This window comes from Cupressus sempervirens, chromosome 10 (assembly GCF_028749045.1).
Source record: "Cupressus sempervirens isolate cs-2001-9-10 chromosome 10, ASM2874904v1, whole genome shotgun sequence".
Taxonomy (NCBI): domain Eukaryota; kingdom Viridiplantae; phylum Streptophyta; class Pinopsida; order Cupressales; family Cupressaceae; genus Cupressus; species Cupressus sempervirens.
Genome location: NC_143127.1, coordinates 728,011,623 through 728,036,842, shown reverse-complemented (window position 1 = coordinate 728,036,842; position 25,220 = coordinate 728,011,623).

Here is a 25,220-nt window from a genome sequence, read left to right as displayed (position 1 = left end):
TTTGTTTTGAAAGTAGTCTTCCATTCATCACCTTCTCTGATTTTGATCTGATGATAGCCACTCTTCAAATAAATCTTGGTAAAATACTTTGCTCCACTCAAACAATCCATTATTTTATCCATCCTCAGCATAAGAAACCTATATTTCACTATGATTTTGTTAATAGCTCTGGAATTAGTACACATTTTCCATTCTCCATTCTTTTTAGGTGCTAATATAGTAGGTACAAAAAATTGACTCAAACTTTCTCTGATCAAGCCTTTTTGCAATAACTCATGCACTTGTTTGTTAAGTTCTTCATTATCTATAGGTGTCAATCTATATGGTGCTTTGTTTGGAAAACTAGCTCCAGGATTTAGATCCATACAATGACTTATGCTTCTTATTGGAGGTAAACCATCAAGAATATCATTAGCAACAATTCTATAATTTTAGATGTCATTTTGTGATTACCAAGTTTTTTTGCTTGGTCATTACTACCAACACTTAGTTCTCAAGGAATTATAGCAAAACAAACTTGATTCTTCTTTACTTCCTTTTTAAATTTCTTTCCATTAATCATACAAACTTTTATTGTAGTACAACTGACCTCATCTAGACTTTCAATTAAAGGCAACAACGTTTGTTTCTTCCCATTTACCCAAAGTGTCTATTGATTCAATCTTCCATCATGCACAGTATATGTATCATATTTCCAAGGTCTACCCAAAAAAATATGACAACAATCCATAGGCATAATATCACACAAGACTTCATCAAAGTAATGTCCAATTTTGAACTTCACAAGGCATTGCTCACTTACCAATATCTTATGCTCATCTTTGATTCATGAAACATGATAGGGCTTGGGATGTTTCAACCTCTACAACTTTAACTTTGTAACCAACTCTTCTGATGCCAAATTTGTAGAACTTCCACTATCACTGATCACCTTGCAACATTTTCCATTCATCTTACATCTGGTCTTGAAAAGACTCCTTCTAAGGACATGTTCCTCATTGTTTCCCTTATTACATAAGGTTCTTCTCACCATCAAATTTTCTCCAGCCTTAGGTCCACTTGGTGAACTCTCAATGTCTTCTTGAATCGCAATATTTCTATTATTCTACCCACTTTCAGAAGATCTACATTCAAAAGATCTATGTCCTTCTATACCAAATTTTAAAAAATTACCATGAAAACCACCTCTAGGATAAGAATTACCTCTTCCTCGATAAAATCTAGTACCTCCTTAGTATGAACTGCCACCTTTTCACTCAGTCTTGTCTTTTTCATCATTCTTCCATTTAGATTTTCCTTTATCTTGCACAAAATTGTCAGATTTTCCACCTTCACCATAAGATCTACCTTTGCCTCTCTAGAATCTACCACCTCTACCTCTTTGTCTTTGTTCATGCTTCTTTGTCAAGATCTCCTCAAATTTCAAGGCATATTGATATGCTTCTTCCACACTTTCCAACTTCACAAAACTTATTTCATCTTGAATTCCAGATCTCAATTCATTTATGTACCTTACAATTTTCTCAACATCATCATCCACATGTCTAGATCTAATGTCCCATCTATATAATTCCTCAATATACTCTTTCATAGTCATGTCCTTTTGTTTCAAATTTTGCATATTTCTCAACAAGTTATCTTGGTAATCAGTAGGAAGGAATTTTTTCTTTACCTTGTTCACCATCTCCAACCAAGTTCTAATCTTCTCCTTTTCTCTCCTTTGTCTATCAGTTTGCAAGTGCTCCTACCATAGTGATGCATGATCTTTCAGCCTAATGATTACAATCTTCACCTTTCTATTATCATAAGTGTTTTCATACTCAAAGAACTTCTCCATATCTAAGATCCAATCTAACACAACATTGGTATCCAATTTTCTATCATAAGGAACAACTTCTACAGCAAGCTTTGAATTTTCCCTAGACAACACTCTCAACAATCTTTCCTCATCTTGATCTTCTTCAAGTTCTAGATTATGGTTTGGTGTGGCTGATTCATCATCACTTACATCATCAAGATGTGCTCCTCTCCTTTGGGCTATCTCCACAGCATCTAATCTAGCTACAATTTGTCTCAACTAATCCAATATAGCATTATCAACATTATTTCCTCTACCACAAACCATCTTTACAAATTAGGTTCTTGGAAGATTGTAACCCTCTACAAGTTATAGTTCAAACCTACACATCGGCCACCCTACAACCAAATCCAAATTAGGGTTCTACATAATCCAATCTTCACAAAGATGAACCTCAAGCTCTGATACCACCTGATGCAAGTATGGATAGGGAAAACCAGGACCAAAGGCACACCCAACTCTTTGAATCACCCTGCAAGAGTTAACACAATAGAAGCAAACACAAAGAACAACAACCAAAGTAGGAAGAAGAGTGAAATACTTCTATTGATTCATCAAAATATCTTCATACATTCCTATCCATAATTCCTTCTAGGTTATGGCCAAATACAAATACATTCACATTCAAAGATCCCACAACAAATTCACACTTTCCAGTTCTGCTCTGCAATCCTCTTCCAAACTTTCTAAAAACTATTTAGGTCTAAACCTAAACACTCTATTTATACTAGCCAAAATGGATTATAGATCATTATAGAACATGGAAAATCCACAAGTTGTCTATCAAAAAATATTAAATGAAAATAAACCAAAATTAAATACACAAGTCAGCTTGCATCAATAATTAACTGTCCTGAAATTGATGTTCGAGAAAAATTGCGATATCTCCTAGCTCTGAATGAGTTAGAATTGATGATTCAAACTATGGGTAGATATATAGGTCCTCTACAATTTCTTAAGTCTGAAACATCTAATTCATTAAGAAAAAGTGTGCATCCATTTTGAAAGTTGAGCGTAGAAAACTATTGTGTAGAATTGTCAAAAATTGATGTTCTGGGGGAATTTCCATATCTCCCAAACTATAAGCAGTTAGGACATTATCTCTAGAACATAGATATTAATCTAGATCCCTTTGAATCCATGAAGTGCAAAACCCTTCATTCAAGATGGAAAATTAGTTAAATAGTCTACAACAGGCACCCAAAAACTAGAAAATGTAGTTTCAACAGAACCCAGTTTTAGCAACAAAATAAAAACTGAAAACTATAGGATAGAAATGCAACCCAAGATGTTCCTACATCTCTCTCTCTCTCTCTCTCACACACACACACACACACACACACACACACTTGTTTGCCACCCTCTTTTCCACAACTACAAAGTCACATTTTTGTCTCCTAATTATCCTATTTAATTCTTAATCACTCCCTCTATCTCCACTATTTCCATCTATCTCTATCCTTATAATTATCCTCTTTCTTGAGCTCTATCTCATCTCTCTTATCCTTCTCCCTTTATCTCTGTCTCATATTTCCTCCATCCCACCTATTCCTTTATCCATTCCTCTCTCACCGTCTATTGTTCCTAATTATCTCTCTACCTCATGCATCTCACCCTCTTCATAAGATTCATTAGTTTGTATTTTCAAAGAGAGGATTTAATTTGGTTTGGTGTCAGCATTAGAGTTCAATTTTGTTCAATGTGAGCATTAGGTTTAAGCTTTGGTATAAATCCAAAATCATATTATTGATTCCATAGATTAGTTGGAAATTCATCTTGTCTTTGTTGGGGATTTTTCTTGGGAAAAATTAGGATTCGTAGGATGGATTTTGAAAATTACCAAAAATGGAAAATTGTATTTTTCTCAAAAGTCCTGCCAAATATGGTAATTTTCAAAATTGTAATAAGTAGGTATTTTCTTTCATTTTAGAGGTAGAGAAGAGTTGAAATTTTTTAGTGAAGGATCTAATATTCTGGAACTTTTGTGTTGTGTAATTTTTTGAATATTGTTTGAAATGTTTGAGCTACATCATTTTTTATTAGTGCTTGAAGATGGCTAGGAGAGAAAGAGGAAGAGGAAGAGGAGGGTTCATTCTAGTGCAAATATTTATGCTCAATATGTAGAGGTAGATTGAATAGTTGAATTAGCAAATGGATAATTAATGAATACCAATAGTACAAGGAGAGGACAAATTAGGTGAAGAGGGAAATCAAAGAGGTGGTAATTAAAATGAAGAAGAACACTTGGAATAATTGACCTATGAAGATAAAGTGCTTTGGGTTTTAGAGGGTAAAAATGAAGGGATCAAGATCGATGTTTCAGACTATGCTGGTAGTCTTAAGCTAGAAGAGTTGATAGACTAGCTAAATGAGATGGGGAAATTTTTTGAATGGAAGCCTATGGAAAAGGAAAAGAAGATGAAATTTTCATGCACAAAATTAAAAGGACGTGCAATGATATGGTCGAATCACCTCCCAAAAGAATGAACTAGAAAACAAAAGGAAAAGATCAAAACATGGAGCAAGATGGAGAAAAAGCTTCGAGAAAATTTCTTTCCCTTGGATTACTCACAAACCGGCTTTTGTAAGTTCTAGAATTTGAAGAAAAATTTATCTCTTGTACAAGAGTACACAAATGAGTTCTATAAGTTATCCATGATAATAGAGCATCAAGAAAATGATGAGTAGATGGTTGCTAGATACATAAATTGCCTTAAATTTTCTATCCAAGATGAACTGAGCATGCATTGTGTTAACAATATGGAGGAAGCCTACTAATTAGCTCTAAAGGCTAAAGAAAAGAAGAATAGGAAATATATTCAAAGGAATAGAGGTGGTCAAAGGGGTAGCTCAACCCAATTTTAGGGAGGTTCTAATAATGGTTAGGCAGAGACTTTTCAATGATTCAAAAAAAATATACACACTAGGTAAGATCCTCCAAATCAAGAAAGAGGTTCAGGGGGTTTTAGAGATGCCATGGCTACATAAGCAAAAGAGGCTAGGAAAATTAGAGAATGCCCCTAACTTGTTTAGGTGTGGAGAAGAATGACACATGGCCTTTGAGTATTTCCGAATATCAGAGAAAGTCTTATGATGAGGAGAAGAACAATTATTCCGAAAAAGGAGGATGTAGAGGAGAAAAGAATTGTTGATTCATGGTTCAGAACGAACATACTTTGGACCAGGTGTACCTCAAGAGGAAAGATATGTTAGGTAATTGTTGATGGAGGCAACTATGAGAATATGGTTTATGAAGAAATTGGGGAGAAACTAAATCTCTAGTATGAAAAGAACCCTCATCCTTATCGGATTCCATGGTCTATGTTATCATTTGTTCACCCGCCAAAGATTCAAATTTCAAATGTCCAGCCTGTCCAATGGCTAGTCCCAGAATTAATATTATTTTAAATGCCTAAGAGACATCGAAAAAATCTAAGCGATCAAGCCTTGTAAAAGTTCTATGGCCCACAGGTTCTCTACCATAAGATCTAAGTCAGATCTACGGCTGGCACTATCTCACCATCAGAAGCTACGCGAGATTTATGTTCACGACATGGTGCCCTTTTGCCACGTGTCTGGTGGGTCCAACGGGCTAGGCAACAAGTTTGGTGGGTCGGAAAAGTTTCACGGCATCATGGGCGCTATGTCACTATCGTGTGTTGGCTGAAAAATCTTCATAGCGACATAGCGCCTGACGGAAAGGTCTGATGACAGGCAGGTTGCATCACTGGGAAAGTTAGTAGCAGGTGGTCAGTTTCACGGGCCGAAAAGTTTCAAAATGCGGCAAGGCGCCATGGCGCCAACGAAAAACTCACAAGTTTTCCGTTAGCGACATAGTGCCCAGTTGACACGTGGCATGGTCAGGATTAAGCAGTACCAGAATCTGCCAGGTTGGTGCTTCGTTAGGCCAATGGGGAGCAACCATGTATGCCAGGTTAGAATATAGTCAGTGCATGGGACTAGATCTTCAACGTCCCCAATGCAAGAAAAGGTTAACTTCTCTATCGTCAAATCTATAGAGATCAACGAAAGGCGCCATCGCGCTATGGATAAGCTACACGAGTTTTATGTTAGCGACATGGCACTTGGAGGACACGTGTCCTCATGGGTCGAGGGTGGGAGGCGCAGGGAATAGAGACAACGATACGTGGCCGGTTCCTATTGATCGATGCACTGAGGAGAAGTATCTATTGCTTGCCGTCAGATCAAGGCAGATCGACGGAAGGCATCATGTCGCCATGGTGAAGTTGCATGATCTTTACTATAGTGACATGGTGCCCTTTCGCCACATGGATCAGTGGGGCCAAGTTGCAATAGGGTACGTCGATCAGATATTGCCAGGTGTCATTTGGGCGTAGTGCGATTGCTGAGGTGGCACCAGATATGATGGGCTCGAGGTAGGGACAACACAAAGCATGACGAGTCTTCATGATCGTCAGATCAAGGCAGATCAACGGAAGGCGCTGTCTCACTATGGTGAAGTTGTGCGATCTTTACCATAGCGACATAGCGTCTTGCTGACATGGATCTTGACGGTTAGCGGCTGGTAGTTAATGTCACAGTCAAGTTTGTAATCGCCGTAGTTAATGATAATAGTTTGAGGGTGGCACGGTTAGTTCAATAACAGAGGGTCAACCACGGAGGACTTCCTAGGTGGTAGAATGAGAAGAGGTGATCGGCCCATGTGACCCAGTTGGTGCATAAGGAACTGTTTGACTTGCTTTGACCTCACGGAATCATGAGCCAAAAATGATGAATTAGGTTTTTGCTGTGAGATTTTGATCTTGTGATCAATGCCGCCGACTCAAGAGTGAATGCGAAACAGAGAAAGACACTCAACTGTCTCAGTCGATCCATCGACCTAGTCAGAGCGTAGTTATGGCACCGTTTTTGTCTTCTCCAGGCTCTTCCTATGAGGAATATCAGATTTTTTGGTACTCAAACCACCAGATCTTTGATTGGATTTTCAGGATGAGAAGTTAATGGTAGTAGTTGAGAAGTAAATGTAATGAAAAAAATCCTCAGTTATGCCTGAACTATAAAGGCAATTTTGTGATCTTTTCTTGGGGGGGGACTCCTTTTCTGATTTCTCTGCTACTGCTCGCAGGTCTGCAGTGTAAAATTCCCTTTGTCTCTGAGCTGTATAACATTTTGTATCATCTCCTTCAGCCATCAATGTGTATGTGCATTCATCTTGCCTCTCATTGGTGTATTGTCGAGATCTGTGACTGGCATACTGTATCTATTTTTGGCCTACTAGATATATATAAGTGAAATCCTTTTCCTTATGTTATTCAGTTTGGTTTCCTGATCTATATGTGGTTACTGATTAATATAAGTCTGGGTGTCTATGTCTTTTGAATGTTATCTTGGTTTTGTAGTGCATATATGGGTAGAAATGAAGTCTGAACACTCTATTTTGGTGCATCACCTCCTTAGATTAGACTAGGTAGATTTGATTTCGTGCTCTCCTTCTCCCTTTTCCTCTCCAAGAGTAGATAGGTGCGTCCTGATAGTAAGAGGAAGCCAGCCTTCTCTGGAGACTCAACCTCACAGTTCAAGTCCCACAGCTTGGAGGTTGTTTCCATGTTTCACTAGGTTGTCCTCGTGCATAGGCCTTGTATAAGGGTGCAAACCTAAGTGACAACAATTTTTGGCACGCCCGATGGGACACTTTTCAAACAGAATTTGAAGTCTACTGGTGTCAAGAAGAAAGAGTTTCAGAGATTAATGCTGAAGAGGTAGTGCTGGCTTCAGTATTTAAGCCTTTAAGAGGTTGATCCTTCAAAGTACTTGGCGACTCTGAACATCAACAAATCTGGTTCCAGGCCAAAGTTGCAGTAATTCATGCCCAGAGCTGAAACAAGGGCGTCTTCTAGAGGTAAATTTCAATATCAAGAGCTTTTTCTTTCAAATCCTAGAAGAAGGAGGACTAGAACTTCATTATCACTAGTTAGGGGTGTAATAACAGTTAATATACCTGTAAGATCTGTCTCTACTCCTCCTGTTGCTCGAACTCAACCTAGATTGCCATCAACACTCATCAATAGAACACTTGTTTACATGGCATAGCCAAGAGTTCATGCTTTTGCCACCTTTAATGGTGGAAGTCCTCTATTGTTAGCCCAAAGACATGACATACCGGTATCTGCACTCAAAAGTATACCTAATTTTACTAGTGAAACTTCCATCTCCCCTTTAGAGCATATCCAAGAAGTCGCAAATGTCTATAATATTCATGGTATTACAGAGGATGATGTTGCGGTCAGACTTCTAGCCTCATCTTTAAAAGGAAAAGCATTACAGTGGTATGGAGGCTTAGCTCATGGTTCTATAACTGATTGGGATGGACTAGGAGTAGGATTATGCAAATATTTTGAGGATAAAAGTGACTATCTGTCACTTTTAGAGCAGCTAACTACTGTTAAAAGAGTCCCCCATGAATGTATGACTGATTTTAACTATAGATTTCAAAATATATGGGATAGAATACCTACTACAGTGAAACCTACCCCTGGTAATGCCTTCTTGCATTACCTTAGAGCTTTTAACAGTGATATTGCCACTACAATCCAAACTATGGGAGGAGATACCTTGCCTAATGCTTATGAGATAGCCATAAAAGCTGAGAATGTCCTAATACAAGGAGGAAAGTTGGCTCCAAGCCCCCCTATGCCTTTCTTTCCTGATGTTCCCAACCACCAACCAGCAATAGCCCCTCTTCCTACAACTTCTACATCACAAGCCCTTACTCCAGTACCCCAAGATCCCACATCCTCAAATGGGATAGATGAACTCAAAGAGATGCTCCAAGGCCTAGTACTGAATACATATAAGAGAGAGAAGACCCTAGATAAAAAATTGCAAGAGCAAGGGAGGGAGTTGAAGGACCAAGGGAAGAGATTAGAGGATAGTTTTTCTATGATTCAAAAAATGAGTAACAAGGTGGTGACCTTAGAAAGGCAACAAGCTCAAAGTGGCAAGCCTCCCCAATTGCAATATCAAGCTCCAAATGGTGGTAGGCCTCCTAATTAGTGGAATAGCTCTTTTGATTAGGGTAGGCAAAATAGTCATGCTTCTGCTTCAAGCTCAAATCAGAATAGAGCTATAGTCCCTCAAAATAACTTGGCCCAAGATCAAGATTTTTGTCCTTCTTGCAACTATTCTTATGCCTATTGCATGTGCCAGAAGGCAGAATCTTATTTGGCCCTAATTGACCAAGAACCTGTAGCAAAGCAATCATACAAGGAGGATCATTCCAAGGAGGCCTCATATATTCAAGGACATGATGATTTCTCTTTCATGAATCATCAAATTGGGGAGCATTGTAACGTAAACTAGGATTCCGTTGGTCATAACACTAGAAGTAAGAAGAGAGCTATGGAACATGCTGCCCCTCCTTCTCCTAAGAAGGCCTCAACTTCAAGTGCTACACCTCATGCACATGCAACAAATGAACAAACAAGCACTTCACAACAACAAAAGCAAGATTCTAGAAAGAAATATGCAAGTGATCCTTATGTTGCTCCATCTCAACCTCTTATAAGTGCAGCTCCCAAAGTTTCTACCAAAGTTCCTAATACACCTTTCAGTGTGGTAGAACAAATGAAGAAGACCAATGTGAATATTTCTATGTGGGATATAGAAGAGGATGCTGTAGCAAGAATTAGAGAAGATTGAACCCAAGGATCAACCATCTACCATGGAGAGTGCCACAAGTCTAGTACAACCAGCAAGGGATGTGGAGACAAATAAAAAGGTTAGACCTCCTCCATTTTATGTTTCTCTGATTATAGGGGGCAAATTAGTCCACAATTGCATGATAGATTTAGGGGCTAGTAGCTCAGTAATGCCTAGGTGTGTTGTTGATGCTTTAGGAATGAAATATGAGTCCATTGTTAGGGATGTGTTACAATTAGATGTTAGTACTGTCAAAACCGTAGGTATCCTTAGGAATGTGGAAATGGCCCTACATGCATGCCCTGGTTGCACTGTGATTCAAGACATATCTGTTGCTGAAGTCAAGCCCTATTTTGCCATCTATCTTTCAAGAGACTTCACTGCTCAAATTGGTGGATTCATATCTACTGATTGGTCATATATGTCTTTTAAGACTAGATATGGAGCCAATGCCTCAATTAGAGCAGAGCCTCAAGCCCTTCATCACACTGAATCTTACACCCCCAATCCCATCAACATGAATTGCCCTATTCTAGAGATGGATGAAAATGACATAGTAAATGAGCCTGTCACTTCCATAGTAGAGATTCCTAATTTTTTCTTGGATGAGTGGGCAAATGCATATCAGTTTGAGCCTATATTAGAGACTCCTGAGATAGGCCTTAGTACATATTGCATAATAGAGAAAGATGCTCAAGTTCCTAATCTTGTTGGGACTAATGATGATATAAATGAAACATGGAGTATGTACTTTGATGGCTCAAGGAATAGAAATGGATCAGGGGCTAGTGTTATGTTGATCTCTCCTACACAAATAAGATACTACTTCTCCTTTAGGCTCCAATTTAGTTGAACCAATAATGTGGCCGAGTATGAATCTTTGATTCAAGGTCTCTTACTTGCCGAAAAGAAAGGAATTCAAGCCTTGAGAGTATATGGGGATAGTGAGTTGGTAGTCAATCAAGTGAGAAATTAGAATATCACCAAAAATGGCCTGCTCAAGTCTTACAAACACAAAGTCTGGGATTTTCTTGAGGGCTTCAATGCATTTAATATTCAGAGCATTCCTAGGAAAGAAAATAGACATGCTGATAGACTTGCAGCAATGGGTGTAGCTTGTGATGTACCAGGGAATCTTGAGGAAGAAAAGAAGCAACAAATAAAGATGGTAGTGAGGCCTGCCATCCTTGACAAAAACACTCATTGGCAGGTGTTTGATTCTGATGAGAAAATTGTGAGTTTCTTGCAAAATGAGGCAGAATTCTTAGATAAAAACCAGTCAAGACTACAAGATCAGTATGGTGATCTGATCATTCATCTCAGTTCTAACAAGTTGCCCAAGGGTCTGATTACCTTGGAGAGTGTCTTTAATCCTGATGATCAAACAAGAGGCAAAGGAATGAATCTAGCTGCAGAGAAGGATGATTATGCCCCAGTTATAATTACTGACAGAAAATCTCTGAATATGGGGAAGGTATGTTCTGAAACTAAGCAAGAAAACTTCATTTAGTTATGTCGAGAATTTAATGATGTATTTGCTTGGACATATGATGACTTAAAAGGGTTTGACCCTAGTTTGTTTCAGCATACCATAGATTTAATTGATAAGGCCAAACCAGTAAGGCAAAAACAGAGGCCAGTGAATCCTAAGATTGAGCCCCTAATGAGAAAAGAACTATCCAAGTTGATAGAGGCTAATATAATATTTCCTATCAAACACTCATCATGGGTAGCTAACCTAGTCCCTGTAAGGAAGAAGAATGGAGAAATCAGACTATGTGTGGACTTCAGAGACCTTAATCAGGCTTCTCTTAAAGATCACCATCCTCTCCCTTCCATTGAGAAGATTCTATCCAAGGTCAGTGGTTCAAGGAGATTTTATTTTCTTGATGGATTCTCTGGTTATAATCAAGTGCTGGTTAAAGAATCTGACAGACATAAGACAACATTTACTAATAAATGGGGCACCTATGCTTATTGCAAGATGCCATTTGGACTAACAAATGTAGGTGCCACATTTCAGAAGGCAATGGAGATGGCCTTCAAAAAATTAATTGACAGGTTTGTCTTGGTATACCTTGATGATATAACTATATATTCAAAAAATGTAGAAGATCATTTTGATCATCTAAGACAGGTATTTCTAAGATGTAGAGAGTTTGGGGTCTCCCTCAACCCAACCAAGTGTGTCTTTGCTACAAGCCAAAGAAAATTATTGGGACACATTATATCTAAGGATGGGCTAACCATTGATCCAGAAAGAACAAAAGCAATACTGGCCCTTCCTCTTCCTAAACACAAGAAGGGGCTGCAAAGTTTCCTTGGTAGAATAAATTTTGTAAGAAGGTTTATTCCTAATCTTGCTACCATGGTGAAACCTCTTACAGCTATGCTGAAGAAAGGTATGGTCTTCTCATGGACCAAGGAAGGGAAGGAGATTTTTGAAGAGATCAAGACAGCCATAGCCTCAGCCCCTACTCTCATGAACCCAAATTTTGAGAAAGATTTCATCCTCTACACTCTAGGTGGTGAGTCAAGTATCTCTGCTATCTTGACTCAAACAAATGACAAGGATGAGGAGCAGCCCATAGCCTTCTTAAGTGAAGGGCTCAAGGAATATGAAGATAAGTACAACTTTGTAGAGAAGCAAGCCCTTGTAGTTATCAGAGCCTTGAAGAAATTCAAGCACCTCTTATCCCACTATAGGATCCATTTGTTGGTGCCCCATGCTAGTGTAAAAGACTTCTTGTCAAGCAAAGATATCAGTGAAAAGAGAGCTGGATGGATCACTAGGGTAATGGAATATGATGTTGATATTTGGATTACCAAGCTGGTAAGAGGGAAAGGATTATGCAAAGAAATGTTATCAGGCCAGGATTCAGATGAAGAGGCTGCTATGGTAATAACAGAGCAACAGGAGGAAGGAAATGTTAATGGTCCAAGGAGTTGGATAAATGACATGAAGAGCTTCTTATTAGGGGATGGATACCCTTAGGGAATGGACAGAGCTAAAAGAAGACAATATAGACTGCAGTCCATTCCCTATGTTGTAATTGATGGTATCCTATTCAGGAGGGATTTTAATGGGACCCTGTTGAGATGCATTGAGGAGGATCAAGCTGAGAGGATGATTAAGGAACTTCATGATGGCCCTGATGGTGGCCATTTCTCTGCAAGAACAACTGCCATGAAGATTATGAGGGCTGGTTATTATTGGCCCTCTCTATTCCATGATTATTATAGATGTGTGAGAAAATGTGAGAAGTGTGCTTTCTTTTCAGGAAAACAGAGGCTTGCAGCTCTTCCCCTTCATCCTATTCAGGTGGATCAGCCCTTTACCCAGTGAGGGTTGGATTTTATAGGCCCCATTAATCCTCCATCTAGTGCAAGTCAAAAATAGATTTTGGCTACTACTGATTATTTCACTAGATGGACAGAGGTAGTTGCCTTGAAGGACGCCACAGAACCATCAGTTGTTGAATTCCTTGATGGAATTGTATCTAGGTTTGGTGCTCCTTCTACTATCATCTCAGAAAATGCTAGGCCTTTTGTTGGAACCCAAATTTGTGCATGGGCAATGAATCACAATATCTACCTAAGCACATCATCAAATTACTATCCCTAGGGTAATGGTTTGGCTGAGTCTTCCAACAAAAATTTGATCAGAATCATAAAGAGGACAATAGAAGACAATCAGAGGGTCTGGCATAAGAAATTAAGAACCGCTCTGTGGGCTGATAGGATAACACCTAGGATATCTGTTGGGAATTCACCTTTTGTGCTGGTATATGGTAGGGAGGCCAGACTCCCAATTTCATTGGAATTCCCATCCTTGGAATTGGATCATTAGTTGGAATTGATTGAAGATAATGCCATGTCAGTAAGAATGGCAGAGCTGATTGAACTAGAAGAAAAGAGAAATAAGGCTATGCAAACCCTAGAGATACATCAGCAGTAGATGAAGAGGAGTTTTGATAAGAAGGCTAGGGTCAGAACCTTCAGAGAAGGAGATTTAGTTCTAAAGTGGGATGCAGATAGGACAAAACCAGGAAGACATTCCAAATTTGATGCACTATGGAGTGGCCCCTATCTGATTGCCAGTTGCAAACAGGCTAATGCATTCTAGCTAAGTCGGCCCAATGGAGAGATTTTGCCCATTCCAGTAAATGGGTTCTATCTGAAACCCTGTTTCTAAAAATTTGGGATTTCCTATACATAAGTAGTTTAGTTTATTTTCTGTTGTTTCCTACTTTTCAATAAGTGCGCGTGCACATGGTTCTCACTTTGAGTTGCCAGCTTCTGAAGTTTTGACAGTTTTGAGGTTGCAGTTGCAGAGCTAGGGTTTTTAATGTTTTGATCTCCTCAAAGATGGGTTAGGGTTTTACAGTTCTTAGATTCATACCTTTTTGACTCCATGGTCCAATGGATTGTTTACAGGCACTGGTCATGCATCGAGCACGCTCATTCCCCCTGTGAGTCGCCAGAAATGTTATCATTTGTTCACCTGCCAAAGATTCAAATTTTAAATGTCCAGCCCATCCAACGGCTAGTCCCAAAATTAATATTATTTTTAAATGCCTAAGAAACATCAAAAAAATCTAAGCGATCAAGCCTTGTAAAATTTCTACGGCCCGCAAGTTCTCTGCCGTCAAATCTAAGTTAGATCTATGGCTGGCACTATCTCGCCATCAGAAGCTGCGCGAGATTTACGTTCGCAACATGGCACCCTTTCGCCACGTGTTCGGTGGGTCCAACGGGCCAAGCAACAAGTTTGGCGGGTTGGAAAAGTTTCACGGCATCGTGGGCGCTATGTCACTATCTTGTGTTGGTTAGAAAATCTTTATAGCGACATAGTGCCCGACAGAAAGGTCTGACGGCAGGCAGGTTGCGTCATCGAGAAAGTTAGCGGTGGGCGATCAGTTTCACAGGCTGGAAAGTTTCAAAATGCGACAAGGCACCATGGCGCCAACGAAAAACTCACAAAATTTTCATTAGCGATATAGCGCCCGGTTGACACGTGGGATGGTTAGGATTAAGCAGTACCAAAATTTTCTAGGGTGGTGCTTCGTTAGGCCAATGGGGAGCAACCATGTATGCCAGGTCAGAATACAGTCAGCACATCGGACCAGATCTTCAACGTCGCCAGTGCAAGAAAAGGTTAACTTCTCTACCGTTAGATCTGCAGAGATCAATGGTAGGTGCCATTGCACTATGGATAAGCCGCACGAGTTTTATGTTAGCGACATGGCGCTTGGAGGACATGTGTCCTCGTGGGTCTAGGGTCGGAGGGCAAGGGAATACAGACAACGATACGTGGTCGGTTCCTATTGGTTGATGCACTGAGAAGCAGTATCTATTGCTTGCCGTTAGATCAAGGTAGATTGACGGAAGGCACCATGTCGCCATGGTGAAGTTGCACGATCTTTACTATAGCAACATGGTGCCCTTTCGCCACATGGATCAATGGGGCCAAGTTGCAATAGGGTACATTGGTTAGATATTGCTAGGTGTCATTTGGGCATAGTGCGATTGCTGAGGTGGTGCCAGATATGATGGGCCTAGGGTAGGGACAGCACGGAGCATGACGAGTCTTCATGATCGTCAGATCAAGGCAGATCAATGGAAGGCGTTGTTTCGCTATGGTGAAGTTGTGCGATCTTTACCATAGCGACATAGCGTATTGCTGACACGTGTCTCACTGGTAGACCAGGGTTGACGGTTAGCGGCTGGTAGTTAATGTCACGATCAGGTTTGTAATCACCGCAGTTAATGATAATAGTTCAAGGCTGGCGCGGCTAGTTCAATAACAGAGAGTCAACCATGGAGGACTTCCCAGGTGGTAGAACAAGAAGAGGTGATCGGCCTGCGTGGCCCAGTTGGTGTATAAGGAACTATTTGACTTGCTTTGACCTCACGAATTCATGAGCCAAAAATAATGAATCAAGTTTTTGCCGTGAGATTTCGATCCTATGATCAATGCCACCGACTCAGGAGTGAATGCGAAACATAGAAAGACACTCCACCATCTCAGTCGATCCATCTACTTGGTCAGAGCGCAGTTATGACACCATTTCTGTCTTCTCCAGGCTCTTTCTCAGAGGAATATCAAATTTTTTGGTACTCAAACTACTAGATCTTTGATTGGATTTTCAGGATGAGAAGTTAATGGCAGTAGTTGAGAAGTAAATGTAATGAAAAAAATCATCAGTTATGCCTGAACTATAAAGGCAATTTTGTGATCTTTTCTTAGGGGGGGGACTCCTTTTTTGATTTCTCTGCTACTGCTCGCAGGTCTGCAGTGTAAAATTCCCTTTTTCTCTGAGCTGTATAACATTCTGTATCATCTCCTTTAGCCATCAATGTGTATGTGCATTCATCTTGCCTCTCATTGGTGTATTGTCGAGATCTGTGACTGGCATACTGTATCTATTTTTGGCCTACTGGATAATATATAAGTGAAATCCTTTTCCTTGTGTTATTCAATTTTGTTTCTTGATCTATATGTGGTTACTGATTGATATAAGTTTGGGTGTGTATGTCTTTTGAATGTTATCTTGGTTTTGTAGTGCATATATGGGCAGAAATGAAGTTTGAACACTCTATTTTGGTGCATCACCTCCTTAGATTAGACTAGGTAGATTTGCTTTCATGCTCTCCTTCTCCCCTTTCCTCTCCAAGAGTAGATAGGTGCACCCTGATAGTAAGAGGAAGCCGTCCTTCTCTGGAGACTCAACCTCATAGTTGAAGTCCCACAGCTTGGAGGTTGTTTCCATGTTTCACTAGGTTGTCCTCGCGCATAGGCCTTGGACAAGGGTGCAAACCTAAGTGACAACAGTCTAAAAGAGAAGTGAACTCATAGTAGATAATAGTTGCATTGTTAAATCTTCCATAGGAAAGGTCTACAAGGATGAGCTATGGTGTGATGTGATTCTAATAGATGCATGCCATGTCCTCTTGGGTTGTCCCTTGCAATATGGCAAAAAGCTTATTCATAATGGGGAAAAGAATACCGCACCTTCTAGAATGATGGATCTAAGGTAATCTTAAATTACCTCTTAGGGGTGATGGAAAAATTGAAAGTATGCTATTTGAAAAAGAACTTGCCAATGAGATGAAAGTAACATGGTGTTTCTATGCATTGGTAGTACAAAAGGGGAAAGAGGAAGACTTGACTATACCACCAGAAGCAATTATGGTGTTGGAAGAATATTCATATGTTATTCCAGATGAGGTACTCGATGAAATTCTCCCAAAGTGAGATATCCAACATCATATTGATCTTATTCCTAAAGCAAGTCTTCCCAATCAAGTGATATACATAATGAGTAGAACACAACATGCAAAACTATATAGATAGGTGACTAAGCTCATACAAAAAGGTTTAGTATAGGAAAGCATGAGCCCTTGTGCTGTCCTAGTGTTATTAACCCCAAAGAAAGTTCGAGCGTGGAGGATGTGCATAGATAGTTGAGCCATCACTAGGATAACCATTATGTATCATTTTCCTATCCCATGTTTGGATGACATGATGGATGATCTTGCTGGAGCAACACATTTCTCTAAGATTGATCTGTGAAGTGGGTACCACCAAACTGCACCTAAGAGGAGGATGAGTAAAAAATTGCTTTCAAAACTAGGGATGGTTTGTATGAATTTAAGGTTATTCCTTTTTGTTTATCCAACACACCTAGTACTTTTATGAGACTCATGAACATTGTGTTACATCCCTACATTAGTAAGTTTGTAGTTGTTTATTTTGATGATAAATTGGTTTTTTATAAGGGAAGGGAAGAACATTTGCAATACTTGAGGATCATATTGGGGGTATTGAGAAGGGAGGAACTTTATGTGAATTTAAATAAATGTAGGTTCACGTAAACAAGTTTGGTTTTTTTGGGGTTTGTCATTTTTGTAGATGGTGTCAAGATGGATCCAAACAAAGTTTGAGCCATTCTTGAATGGCGTAGTCCACATAGTATCATTGAGGTGAGAAGTTTTCAGGGCTTGGCTACTTTGTATAGAATGTTAATTCATAATTTTAGTATAATTGTAACACCTATGCTAGACTACACTAAGGGTTTGGAGTTTTCATGACCAAAGAGGCTAAAGAGAGTTTCCAATACTTAAAGAAGAATGTCATTGAAGCTCCAATACTAATCCTAATAGATTTTTATAAAGTTTTTGAATTGGGATGTGATGCCTCACATGTGGGCATTGATGTTGTACTTAGTCAAGAAGGCAGGCCCATTGCATTTTTTAGTGAAAAATTAAATGATGTGCAAAAGAAATATTTTGCATATGATATATAATTCCAGGCAATTTTGCAAGCTTTGAAACACTGGAAGCATCATCTAGTAGCCAAAGAATTTGTGTTATTTACAGACCATATTGCTCTAAAATATTTGAACACACAAAATAAATTGAATACTAGACATGCAAAATGGGTCTCTTTCCTATAGGGGTGTACTTTGTTCTAAAGCATAAATCAAGGAAACAAATTCAAGTTGTAGATGCCTTGGGTAGGCAAGTTTTTCTTTTGATCATCATGGAAACATAAGTAGTTGTCTTTGATGCAATCAAAGGCTTGTATGAATCTAATAGTGACTTTTGGGAAGTTCTTGATTAGTTGAAGAATCTAGTACCTAGGCACACATACACTATTCAAGGTGAGTATCTTATGCAAGATGGTTACTTATTCAAGGGGAAGCAGTTGTGTGTTCCCATAGGCTCAATGTGGGAAAATATTATTAGAGAATTTCATGGAAGTGGTATGGATAGGAATTTTGGGAATGATAAAACAATAGCTTTGGTAGCAAATAAGTACTACTGGACAAAGATGAAGTGAGATATCACCAAGTTTGTGGAAAGGTGTCAAAATTGTCAAGTAGTGTAGGGGCACTCCTAGAACACCAAATTGTACATGTTTTCACCAGTACCAGTAGGACCATGGACATACTTGAGTATGGATTTTGTACTAGAACTACCACATACACATCAAGGTAATGAGTCATGACTCTATCTCTAAACTTGTGGACACATTCTCAAAAATGGATCATTTCATTGCTTGTAAGAAAACTAGTGATACCACTAGGGTGTCTGAGTTATTATTTCATGAAATAGTCAAACTACATGGGGTTCCAAAAATGATCACCTCTGATGAATATACTAAGTTCTTGAGTCATTTGTAGAGGACCTTATGCAAGAAGATGGGGACAAAGTTACAGTTTAGTGGTGCTTATCATCCACAAACCGATGGACAAACATAAGTTGTCAATCATAGTTTGGGTACTCTATTGTGATGTATTGTTGGAGAGATGCCAAAACAATGGGATTTGGCATTGCTAGGCTAGTAGAATTTTCTTATAATAGCTCAATGAATAAGTCAACTAGTAAGTCACCATTTCAAGTTGTTTATGGTCATAATCCTCAGGGTGTTCTTGATTTGATGCAACTTCCCTTGGGCGATAGAGTTAGTGATGAAAGAGAGGCCTTTACAAAGAAGCTCTACTAGTTGTAGGAAGATGTGAGACAAAAGTTAAATAGGACAACATTGAGAAGTACAAAGCTTCCACAGCTACTACTAGAAGGTATCAGGTTTTTAGTGTAGGTGATCTAGTGATGGTTTATCTTAGAAAGGAGAGGTTTCCTACCAGGACTTATCATAAATTGAAATATAATAATTTTTTCCCTACAAGATTCATAAAAAGATTAATGATATTTCTTATGAGGTAGAGATCCCCACTGGCCTTGATATATCTCCTATGTTTAATATTTTTGATTTATATAGTTTCGATAGTGATGATGCCTCTATTGAAAACAAGGATGTGATAGGCTAGACACATACTATCCCCATCAAGAAAAGGGAAAAGTTTGCACAAATTCTACACAAGAAGACTATTCAAACTTGCCAAGGTGACTACCATAGATATCTTGTGCAATGGGAAGGGTTGGCATCGACATATAGCACTTGAATTACATAATGAGATTTGCAGAAGCTAGATGAGTCTAAATGGAAGCAAATTGAGAACTAGAACTTGTAGGAATTTTTTTCTTTTCAAGTAGGCGAGAATGATGCAGGAGCCTCTGGGGATCAAGGTTGTTGACTTAGATGTGGGTTTTGAATGAAATTTTATAGGCAATTATGTGTGGAGGAGTTACTTGGATTGTCAATAGAGATAATCTTTATTGGTGGCCATTTTGACATTTTTTTGGGATCCCAAAATTTTATCTCAACCTCTGAAATTGGGTTTTTGTGTTTTATTTTTTCTAGTTTTTTAGAGAGTCTCTTTTGTAATAAATCCAAAATCATATTCTTGATTTTGTAGATTGGTTGGAAATTCATCTTGCCTTAGTTGGGGGTTTTTCTTGAGAAAAATTAGGATTTTTAGGATGGGATTTGAAAATCACCAAAAACTAGAAAAATCTATTTTTCTAAAAAATCTGCCAAATATGGTAATTTTTGAAATTGTAATAAGTAGTTGTTTTCTTTCATTCTAGAGGTAGAGTAGAGTTGGAAAAGTTTAATAAAAAATTTGGCATTCTAAAATTTTTGTGTTATGTAATTTTCTAAATTATTTTTTGAAGGGTTTGGGCTACATTAGAGACATAGATGTAAAACATCAAAGTTCCAAGAATACTAAACATACAACTCTACTATTTTTATATTTATTTTCAAATTCTCTTCATTATTCTAATTTGAATCTTAGGAACAACTCTCCATCAATGCTATTGCGCCCCCATTGATACACTTCCCCCATTTGCATCAATATTTTATCCATTTCAAGTACAATCCTCCCCCAAATCTAGAAGATGTTTTTCATGTACTTCTCTCCCTGTAACTAGAAGATGTTTTTCATGTCATTCTCACCCCCATTGAAATCAATAACAAAGGCATCATTATGTGAATCCACTGCAAAAATATCTCCATCAAGCTTAAGTATCCAAGGACACTGTTAAATACTAGCTACCAAGAGTACTTAATGACTTAGCAAAACCACAGATACTCCCACACAGAGGAAGCATCTAGAATCTAGTCTAGATGAAAAACAGTGCTATGTACCACAAGATTGATGTAATCTCTACATCATTTATTTAGAAGTAGGTATAAGCTAAACCTTAAGAACACCTCTCTAATAATAATATGCATCCTTCAAGGATTTTTAAATATTTATTTTATCTTCTTAAGTGTACTAATATACTCTAGTAAAATACTCTTTAGTAAGTGCAGAGATATTGTGCTAAAATCCATTGCCTATGTAGCTATCTCTACACTTGTGAGCCAATGGAAAAATTTGGAATGCTCCAAAAGCTCTGATAAAATGTTTAGGAATCAAAGGATTATGTCACCATATGATTATTTATTATTGCAGATAATACACAAAACCAAAGCTTTGAAAGTTTTGAAACTCTCAATAAAACCTAATTTACAACTAACAAATGAAATTCTTCTCTATTATTTGTAGTTTTAGAAGATGGTGATAACTATTTTTATTAGAAATGAAAGTCAAATGTTTGTAAAGATGGAGTTGTCTAAGGTATCGATGTGGGTAGTTGAACTATATGACCAAAAGTCACTGTAGTAGATTCTTGTGGCTTGTCACCATCAACTATCAAGGAGATATGTTAGTAAATTCAAAGACCTAGGAAGAGTGAAAATAGAGGATCAAGATGCTGATGTAAAATAATATGAAGACACAATGAATGAAACAAATTGACATGATGTAATTCCTAAAACATTATATGAAGCTCAAATTTTATTGCAAGTACTTTTTTTGATAATGTGGATTAGCTTGAACCTCACATGTCATTGAAACATATTGTAAAGTGTTCATCTTCACATAAGAGTTATTAGAGTTGTTAGCATAGCCAGGATCAATTATTTAGGGTTCTTAGATTGTTTAAGTTCTGAATTATGCTTTCATATGTAATGAATTTCATTACTTTTGGTTAATTTTGTAGAGGTTAATTATCTAACTCTTTTTGCCCAAATTTGTGAGGTCAATTAACATCTTGCAAAATGCATAAAATTGAGTTAGTTATTAGCCCAGAGAGAATGTAGTTGTTATACGAAGCCTATAAATAGGAAGTAACTTGTAATGTAAAGAGGGCGAAGGATCTTTATGAAGGGGAAATGTTGGAAGAATTTGTAAAGAAATTTTTTGATTTGCATTATAGATTTTATGTTCTTGAAATTGTATAATTTCAAGAAAATAATGATCAACTCCTATTCTATTATGTCTTGAATGTCTCATTGTTTACTTAATGTATTTATTCCATGGTATCTTGATATGAATATATTAGGATAGCATAGATTTTTTGTGTGTCAAGATCCAGTATTCATGCTTTTTCATCATTACATTTACCTTCTTGAGATCTCCTTGCAACTAGTTATGCACTATGGAGTCCAATTTGGTATGTGTAGGTCCATCATTGGGGTGTCTCCTATTCATTTTTTTTTGTTTTATTCTTTCTTTCCTTTTATACTTTCAGGTAATTTAAGTACAAAAAAATTCTAAATAGAATCATCATATGAGGGAGCTGTCCCTCTCAAAGAAAGAGGAAGATTGCAAGTTGATAGTGATCAGTTATAGTTTCTCAAACTGTTGGCATAGTTGTCACTGTTCATAGGGAAAATAGGGCCATTTCCAAAGATTAATTCATAATGAATTTTATTTTTACCAACACTACTAATCCATGCACCAAAAATTAGTACTTAACAATAAATTGTGTCATATTTTTTTGAATTTAATAAACTAGCTATTGCACCCAAACATGATGCAATGCTTTGGTCAATAGAAAGATATACCTCAATAATATATTATTTAAAGATACACTTAATTTTTAATAAAACCTCATTGTTTGTCTTATTTTAAACAAACATGATATTTAACCTTTTAAGAAATTTCTCCAATAAACGTATACAAAATAAAGCATAAGGAGTCATATTTGAATCAATCTACATTTTCCCATCAACTCCAAGACTAAATCACACCTAAACTAAAAGCTAGCTCAAATCACTATGGATAAAATGTGACAGTGATAGCCTAAGTAGAGGTGGAGATCTAAGAGGAGTTCTCCACACTAATTAGAATAAATAATTGTGTTGCAACCCTACACATGACCATCATATTTTTTTATTTATTAACATTTGTATTCTCCTAACAATTGGTACACCTAATAAATATAGAAAATTAAATAAGAAGAAATAACTATTTTGTGTAGGCATTTATGTAATATATCTTTTGTTAAATAATTGTTCATATCAATTTTTTGGGACCATTCTTATTTCTAAATTTCTATAGTCTAAAAGTTTTATGTATAGAAAGATATTAGGTTTTTAGAATATCTCATCTTAAAAAAAATGTTTTCTTTAGATCAAAAATAAATAAAAATTTCAACTTTATTTTACATGGTTTTTTTTACCTTAAAATAATATATAAAGACAATATATGACTCTAGTTAAATTTATTGTAGAAAACCTTTATTAAAACTCATATTATTAATGATTTAGTGAAAAAAAATCCAAATCTAATTGATCTAAACCAAATAATTAGTAAAAAAAGATAATAAAATCTTTTGTTCAATTATACACAATAATCTTAACAATTTTAAGATCTACCATACAACTATAAATTTAAATATAATACTTTCATGATTTAACACATCTTTAAAAAAAATAATAAATTGTAAATTTATTTATATTTTTATATTTTATAATTATGGGTACAATTCTCAAAGAACTTTTAAATTTAAATGCCCTTCAATTTTTACTATAAATATAGTTTTAATTAAATAAATTTATTATAGTGTATAAAATATTTAATAAGTAAATTTTATATAATTATACTTTTAGTACAACATATTGGTACATTGTGAGTTTAACAAATAACATTGATCTTATTTTCAACCTCATAAGATACAATATTATAATCAAATCTAATTAATTTAAATTGTAATTATAATTATATATAGCACATGACATAATACTATTATATTATCAATAAATTATAATATTAATATAATATTCCACAAAAAATATAATATAAACTTATATTATCTTTGTAATATTTTATTATTGAATGATAAAAATTACATTCTAAAAAATTTAAGCACAAAAAAATGAATTTAAAGAATATTTTATAATATAATAATAGAAATAATATGTGAAAACTATATAATGGCTTATAACACAATGGTAAGTTGTGTTGAAGGTCTTATAATATAATCATACAAAACAAACTTAAATTGTAAGCCTGATAAATGACACCATAATGGATGAATGGACAATTATCTCATTAGTCGATGTTGTTCTTATTGGTTTGCTACTAAATAAAAAGTGTTGACCCCTATAAAATTGTCATCCTTCTCATACTATTATTCTTGTTATTATCACTATTTCTTCTTGTCTCCACCAAGAGGTTCCATTTCCTCACTTCAAAACAACTCCAATCTTTGTTTCTTTAAAAATAATATCTTTCTTATAGCTTCAGGAAAAAAAAGCTTCAATTTTACTTTAAGCTATAGTGGCTAAGGATCTTAGATTTTCTCCCCTAAAGGCCAATTCTCCAAGGTTTTGAAAGATTATGTTTTGGTTGTGGGAATGATTTTTTCTACAATTTTTTTAATGTAGAAGAGCTCACAGGTTTGAATCTCATCATTTTTGAGAAGAATATTTTAATGACCTATGACCACCCTTAAACATCACACAGTAAGGGAGAAATTAAGCTTAGAAAAATAAGTAAACTTTGACTATTTAAACACTTTTGATCTAGAAATCAGGCCTTAGTATGTGATGTTTAAGCCATCCCATTTTATATACATCCTTTAAGAAGGTTGGATAAAATGTTCCAAGCAGATTCTCAAACTATTCAAGTTTCAAAGGTAACAATAACAATGTTGTATGTTTTGGTGATTTTCTATCTTTTAGTCATCATAGCATGGTAAACTAACTAGATCAAACCTTGATGTTGATTGGATCAATAGTATTCATGCTATTGCTTTTGTAACTAGTCTTTTGATTTGTGATTATGTATGTTGATTGGGTCAACAACTCCTTGATGTGTTGTTCTTTAGTGTTTGATTCAGCTATTAGTTTCGTTACTAGTTTTTCATTCTTGACGTAAAGATTGTACTTTTTAATTTTTAAATCTTGTTTAATAAAAAAATAAAAAGAGATGGATTGCTGCAAAATCTTGTTCAATTTTGGTATAAAAAAAAAAAGATGGATCATTTCAATAAGATGTTCAATTTTGATATAAATGTTGTGAGAGAAGAGAGTTGTCCTATAGAAAAGAGATGCTATTAGTGAGGGTTAAACTATAATTGTACATAAATATTTAAACATACAACAAAATTAAAAGGTCATTGATGTTGTAGTTCAATTTTTTTAGGGTCATGTCATATCATTTCATGTGACATATTCTCAATATTCTAAACTTATTGACCCATCAAATAGTATTCAATGTTAAACTCATTCACATACAACATGATATTAGCATAAATCAATAGCCCAAATATATCACATATTAATTGAGTATTATTGCATAGTCAATTAGATGAGAGTTTCTTCAATTTTATCAAAGTTTTTGAGCAAGGATGGAAAAGACAAAATTAAAAATTTCTTAGGTTACTTAAGAATTTAGAACTTTATTTTTTTAATATTTTGTTGATTTCTTCATAATAT